We start from the raw sequence: 7,665 nt of genomic DNA, 5'->3' as shown, positions 1-7,665 counted from the left end.
AAAGTGATCTGAAAGGAGAAAGATTGAAATTTACCCAATATTTTAAGAGCGTTAATTTTTTGTCACTGTTATTTTTTCGATATACTCAACGAATTTATGATTTTTTAAGAAGAATGTTGGAGTTGCAATCAAAATTATTCATTTTGCATTTTTGTAAATGTTTTAAATTAGTGAAATGATTGTTTTTCAAAGCCAGTCAAAATCACTCAGTCAAGAGCCAAAATGCATCTGAATAGGGGGCAAAGATTTTTTAGTGGGTCTGTAGTACCATCTTCTACGAAGAAAACAAAATAATGTGAAATAACGAAGAAAAAAATTGTCAGTAATTTTGAACACGACCAAAACAATAATACGACAAAGTTCATCCACCGAAACTGGCCTTGACATTTCGATTTGCATCGTTTTATGATTCAACGCCGCTTAAGCCAACAATAACTTTTTAAATGGACATTTGAGGTTAACGATATTTACCACATTCTTGTGTTTCGCGTAATCCAAAGCGTTAACTGTGAACATTAGGAAATCGCGAATAAGCTCGCGACATATGTATGATTTCCTGTTTGGTAAATTTTATTGCCATCGATCATGACCAGAGAAAACTCGGATGAACACGACGACGTAAAGACATGCTCGAGCCTTTTTAGAATCAAAGACGTTTATTAATTGATTATTTTATGGCTTTTGATCGAACATGGCAAAAATTAGTCTCGCCACTTCCACATCTTCGATACTGGTAATTGTAAACTTAACTTTTTCTGTTTTTTTACTTGTTGCTGATCTATTTCAAAACAAGCATTTATGCAGCAAGGCGCTAGGTAAATATTTATTTGGGTTTTTCTCACTTTTCGAGTGTAATGCCCTTTGGAAACATGCGTAATTTTGGAATACCGCCTAGGTCATTGCTGTTCAGCGTGGTTGCGCCTAGAACAGGTACTAAAGAGGTGTCAAGTGCAAATGCATTTAAAAATATTTTAATATTAATGAAGGTAAACCTCGTTTGGACGATACGACTAACGCAGCTATAACAGTACAGTGGGTAGTCTAACATATTTAATTCAAAGGAGTGGAAAAAAACAGGACAATTCCCGAAGCAAACATACATAAAATGATTGATAGATACGTAATAGTTATAATTCTTCGCAGACTGTGGAACATCAGTCTCACACAACTTTAAGTAATTAAAGACGTATCTAACTGTTCCCGACTGTTATCAGGGAATAATTTTTAGATTACGTTCGCTTATCACAAAGTAATCGGCAGAGTTATGCATCTAGTTCAAGACTTAATTAACAACTCATTATTATCTCCTCACGGAATCTTCTCTCTGCCGTTGCAAATAATAAAATCATAATATATATGTTTCATATTCATATGGGCGTCTAATTCCTCATTCATGTCTGATTGATTTCTGCAGACGATACTGCTGTAGTTAAACAAAATTTTATTGTAAAAAAATAAGTATGTAGTACAAAGTGTATATTGATTTTAGATTGTTTTATAAAGTATGCAGTTATTCCTACATTCATACATTTCAAAAGTGATCTGAAATGATAAAGATTGAAATGTACCCCATATTTTAAGAGCGTTAATTTTCTGTCACTGTTATTTCTCCGATTACTCAACGAACTTATAATTTTGTGTCTGTATATTATCACTTTGGTTTTAAACATTCACATCGTACTTTCCACAAATTCTATGTAAGCGCATTTAACTACAAGCGGTTATTTAACACTTCTATAATTTTTCCAAATTACTCAGTTGATTGTGCTAATGTTCAATATTCTGTATTGAATTTCGCTTGATCATTGTCTTCTTTTCCAGTTCAATGATGTCATCAAGTCATATCAAATACAGTTCAACGCAAATTGGAAACAAAGATCAAATCACAACAAATAAACTAAACCCAACGCATCTTCTTAAAACCGAAGATATCGTCAAATATAAAGTGAAAAAACACCTTTTTTTAAATGTCTGACAAAATTTTATTGTCAAATTCCTTCCAAATTGTTTTGTATTTTTTGTAATTTTTAGTTGTGGCAAATATTTTGTATGGATTTTTATCATTTTACTTAGATTTTAATATTTTAAGCCACGAAGGTTTAAGCGGTCAACAAACCATGAAATATAATGTCTTCACCGCATTAAAACAATAATAAAACAATAATTGTATCTATAATCAATGTGAAGAGATCAAAAATTTAAACGCATAAGTTTTACACCAAATAAAATCAATTAACGTAAAATCAGACATTTAAAAAATATTTAACATATAATATCCGAGTAAGAGTCAGTTGAGTTTTTAACTGTATCAACTTGACTAGACTGCGCTTAAAGCTTCATATTTAAGTAAATCGCTATCGCAAATATGTAAATAGCAAAGGCAGCAATGAATGGCCCGTAGCTTTTCTTAACTATTCTGAATTCCATCTGGCAGGCTCAAATTAATTACGACCGTCGTATATGTGCACGTTTTTTGTTAAACAACTAAACCAGTTATGAGGTTTGTTTAAGTTTCTTTCAAGAGCACCCGAATGAAACTTAAATATTAGAAGCCAGACTAAAAGCCGAAGAAGAACTAGTTTAAAAGTAATTTAAGTCTCTGGCACTCAATTAACTATTTTTTTCAGTGAACTACACTTTTCCTGATCCTGTTTTAAAAATAATGGAATACATTTATAGTTTTGCTCTTTCTCTAAAGATATTGTTATTCTGGCTACTAGCTGAAAAGTTATTTTTTTATGTATTTTGTTCTTGAACGTTTGATACCCAATTTTTTGCAAACTTACATACAAATTAACAGGTTGGTTAACCTTAACAATTGGAATATTTTCTTCAAGAGTTTTTTAGTTATATTTTTGTAGAATGATGTTTTTCCAATACCTAATAAATATCCATACATTATGAGTCTTTTGTCTCTTAAATGGTTTAATTTAGTTTATCATCAATTTAACAGCCGGGCTTTCTCTTTATCGAGGAATTTTAATCTAGAACGCAACAGTTTGAGAACCTTTAGATGTTTGAACTTTTTTATAGGACACAGAGGTTAAAGATTCGCATGTAGTTAAATGCTTAAAAAATATAAAATTATATGGAAATTTTAAAAATTTAATTCGCTTCTACAGATCAAATGTGGATTTTAGTTGTGCATGATAAGTTTCTCAAGGGACATTAAATAGCAACTTTTTCACGTCCTCAAACGACTCTAAGCCAATTCCTAAAGGTAAATTTGCAACTGATTATCAAAAGCGGGCTCGTAAAATAAATTAAAAATTATTGATTTCCTTACGTCGACTTTCGGATTTTTTCATTGCCAAATGTTGCATTTTTACAGAATAATAAAAATTGAAAAATCCCCTCACATACAATTTTTCCCAACCTTGTGAAGTTGACAAAGTTTTGTTCAGTTTTTTCGTGTGAACGATTTTTTTTCATAACATTATGAATTTTAATATATTTTTACATCCTCAAAAAATGTTGAGCACATCTAACTAGAACAGTCAAAATAAATGTGTAGCTGGATATTAAAAAGCGCGATTCCAAAATGTGTTAAAAATCCGTGATTTGCCAAAAGCAACATTTTTATAAGAAAATAAATAAATAATGCGCCCATATGCATATGGGAATAATTGAAATGTCTATGATAATTAAAGTTGATGCTTCAATCGGTGTGTCATCGGCAATGTGATTTTATTATGTATTTGAATAAAAACATATTAAATAAAACTAATAAGTACATAAAGTAAATTAGTAGTACTTTTGACTCTTTCTGCATAAAAACTTGTAAGTTTTTATATACTTTTAACAACAAACCAAACAGAAAATATATGGAGTACTGCAATGAAAGACGCAGCAAATTTTCTCAATGTGTTTGCCCTTTAAACATCAGCTAGAAAAAACGCGTAAAAGAGAAATTTAAGTGCTTCACTCGCTTTGTCCTGCTGCTTTATGCTTGCAATGCTTTATTAAAATGTCACATGCAGGTACCGGTCTAAGAATTGATTTAACAAATCCTTTAAGCAACTTATTTTTCCTCTCATAAGGAATTATTGTCTTGAAAAAACATTAACAGCAAAGCGCGGCAAAACTTTAGTTTCAAATTTAACATCCTAAAGGCAGATGATTGTTGGCAAAAATTCACATAAAGCTCTCCAACTAAGAAGCAATGAAACAAGTATTCATTAAAGGCAAATTTTTATTTGAAATTTACTAGAATTAATCACTTCCGCTGCATAGTACCTACATTGTAGCGTTGAGAGCAAGAGTTAAAGAGACTGCTTGCATAAACCCTTAGAGATAAGAATCGTTATTTATTTATCTGTAAACCGGTAGTTTGAGATCATTAATATCGGTAGCTACTAAGGTTGTTAACAACTTCAAGGTAACTAGGTGGCTGAAAAACATGAAATACTTAAAGAATCCTATGTAATGATCAAGGAGCAAAAACGGGAATTCTTCTAAAAGCAAAAACATCAAAATTTAATTAGATGAATGTTGAGAACACTCGCCCTGAGGCAGGCATCTCTGCAATGTGGCTCGTTTAAGCACATCAGTGTTAAAGTAGCACCAGCTTTTTTCGGTCTTGAGTTTTAGAAGAGTATGTGAAACTGTTGAAGGAACTGTCCAGGTCGTACCTGCAGGAAGTCGGATTCATCAGCTTGCATTCCGTATTCGGCTGTATAATCCAAATATTAGGAAGCGAACTTCACTTAACATAAATTCGGATTAAGCACACACATACAAATTGCAATATGCTACACAACGAACGAGGGAGTGAAGTCACTTTTGAAACTCGTAGTTAGGCTTAGGTGGGTGGAAAAACACAAGAAATAAACGAAACCGATGGTCGCGACGAGGTGGTACCTGTTCCTCGAGTTCTTAAGATGGACTAAACGAGATGGAACCGTAAGAGTGGTACCCCCTCCTGCATTCCATTGTGCCCCCTTGCCCCACCTGTCTTAGTCTTGTGGACTGGTGCCCGCGGAAGGCACACAGGTATAAGTCGGGTCTGCCGAAGAGCGCGGTAAGTTTGAAACAGGAACCTCTCTCTTATTGTTCGGTAAAGGGACACGAATCATTGTATTCTTTTCTATTTCGGTACTTCAAAAGCCGAAATAGGAAAATTTATCTTTTTTTAGGCAGCTAATTTGCTTTTTTCTCTGTCCGGGGCTTAACTGGGCTAACCACCTAACATCCTTGATGAATTAACCGTAACAAGTGCATCAAAGTAAGCTCAAGCGCGTAGGATAAGGGCCCAGACGATAGGCGATATGTACGAGCAAAGACATCAACGGGTGGATGGAACGCTCACTTGTATTCGTACACCTCATCGAACGCTTGCCGGAATTGCTAAAAAGACAAAATTTTCAATTCATAACTGATTTAACATTTTTACTTCAATGTGTATAAAAACTTTTTTGTTGGGTGTTTTGCTTTAACATTTTTTGTCTCGGCTAGGGCAAATAATGTTTGTGGAAAAAAATACGGACCAGCTGAAAAATGTTTTTGATGTTTCAACTTTAAGAAAGCAACAGCAGTTGAGCCTAAACTTTTGTAGCGAACTTTAACAAATCTTTTTCTGTGTTTAAAAATACCAAATTCAGGTTCCCGTGAAAAAATCATTGAATGATTATCCCCGTGTATTCTTCTGCCTAAAAAAGACATCACTTGCCAATCATAGGTCGGACATCAATTGGTTTTTCTTCAGGGACCTTCTACTAGATTAAAAATATCTTCTATTGGCTCTAAAAACTCTGGGCAAAAAGGAATTGGACTTCTAAAATCCATTTATCCACGTGTCTCAAAGTACCGCCAATTTCCCATTGATTTTATATGGGAAAAACGTGTTAATCGGTTTATCGTTCTAAAAACCGTATTGTCTTACGTATTTTGAGCTGCTGGTTTGCATCGCATATGTTTTTCTCTAAGTATTGTATACAGTTTTAAACAAAAATTCTCGAAAAAATCGTCAAAAAAGGCACTAAAGTGGCCTGTAACGACCATGATCATTCAATTTTGTTTAAATTGTTGTTTCATGTGTTTTAAACTTCTGAATCCAGTGGTGCGCTTATTTCCTACCTACCTACTCATTTATGATTTCTTGTTTAGGCCTTTTATGAACAATTTGAATTCATTTAGAATACATTTCTTGCTACGTCCAAGACGTTTCCAAAAACGCAATCGATTTGCAACAATGTGAATGTGTTTTTTAATGGTTTCTTCCGCACTCGATTTGCCTTTTCGTTCATTAGTTTGTTGGTTCAATTTTTTAAATCAACACTTTTAAAATTATGAATAGATCACTATTCACACATTCTTGCGATGTCTCAAAAATTAATTGCCGCCTATTTTCTCTGATTTTTTAAACTCCAATTAATAGTTAAGCACAATCGTACATTATTAGAAAAACTTTTTCTTCAGTTCGTCAATTCGTGTCACTAGATTTTCGTTAATTCAATTCAATTTCGTCTGGGAAACGCAGCAGTTGTTGGTAATTTTTCTTCTCGTAATCATGTGTTATGTACGTTTGCTTTATGACTTCTTTATAAGGGTTTCTACCAATGATTTTAAAATTTTGTTCATATTGCACGGAACAAATTGGCTTCTTTAAATCGCAAAAAGGCTTCTTCATTATCACAGCTTTGTTTCTTTCATATTTAACAGTATTTTTTCCCATTCCGTGTTCAAAATCCCTACAGAATTGCATTAAACTCAATGGGTTTTTTCCTATGTTTTACTTTGAAATTATAATTTTTAAATTATAAAAAAGTTCGTATAGTCCGCCTTTGCTATTTTTTGTGGTATCTCAAGAGTTCATTAACTTCTTGCTGTCTTATATTTTCAAACCTCTATTTTGAGGAATATTTTTCCTTGAACGTAAATCAACAGCTTTTTATTAGATTTTCTTTGATTTTGTCCTGGAAATTAAGTGATTTTGATTCTACCAAAAATACATTTTATTTAATATGATTATTTGTTGACCACAAACGACGATATTTTGGAAGAATTTTTCGCGAACGTAAATTAACAGTTCGTTTCGATCGATTCTCGTTATATCCTCTTACGTGTGCTTCTTCTCATAAGCGTGCTTTATGATTTTTATATGGGAATTTTACGAGCGACTTGAACGATTTTCGATCAAATCTCAACGAAGAAATTGGAGTTTTTTTCAGTTGCAACCACTTCTTCGATATCAGTCGATGCGCTTCACAATTTTTATAGAATTGTCAAACTCACAAACCATGTTTCCTTACTGTCGTACCAAACGGTTTTCAAAATTCTACTGCTCTTTAGTTCTTCTTTGTTGGTAATTTTTCATTTATTTCACGCACTTTTTGGCGACCAAACTCAAAATTTATTTTTCCCGGAGAAAAGTCCCCTAAGGAAAAAATATAAGATCCAACCTAATTTTCATAAGTGAAGACAGAGTTTTAGGGAGAGATAAAGGAATATACGGAGATAATCATTCAATCAAAAATTATCAAAACCTGCTGCGATTCGAAAACGAAATTGAAGAAGATGAAAAATCTAACGACACGAACTGTAGAACTGAATTAATTGACTTTAAAAATCGAAAAATAAAGAATGCAATGAACTTTTGAGATACCAAAAGAAATAACAAAAGTGTATAGTGATAGATTCTTAGTTTAAAAATTAGTGATTCAAAAA

General features: G+C 32.8%; 1 protein-coding gene across 1 annotated transcript in view; it reads right to left on the bottom strand.

Moving 5' to 3' along the window:
* The window catches only part of LOC109534671 (protein dachsous), a 225,887-nt gene extending 220,974 nt beyond the window's left edge, over window positions 1-4,913 (bottom strand). Inside the window, exon 1 of the mRNA XM_048661429.1 lies at window positions 4,632-4,913. The gene's annotated coding sequence lies outside the window, so the exon portion shown is untranslated. The remainder of the gene's footprint in view (window positions 1-4,631) is intronic.
* Window positions 4,914-7,665: the final 2,752 nt, after the last annotated feature.

Source organism: Dendroctonus ponderosae, unplaced genomic scaffold, assembly GCF_020466585.1.
Source record: "Dendroctonus ponderosae isolate FM_Combo_2020 unplaced genomic scaffold, Dpon_F_20191213v2 Dpon_F_20191213_1, whole genome shotgun sequence".
Taxonomy (NCBI): Eukaryota; Metazoa; Arthropoda; class Insecta; order Coleoptera; family Curculionidae; genus Dendroctonus; species Dendroctonus ponderosae.
The sequence above is the reverse complement of the archived record's forward strand: the minus strand, read 5'-3'. Positions and strand labels throughout refer to the sequence as shown.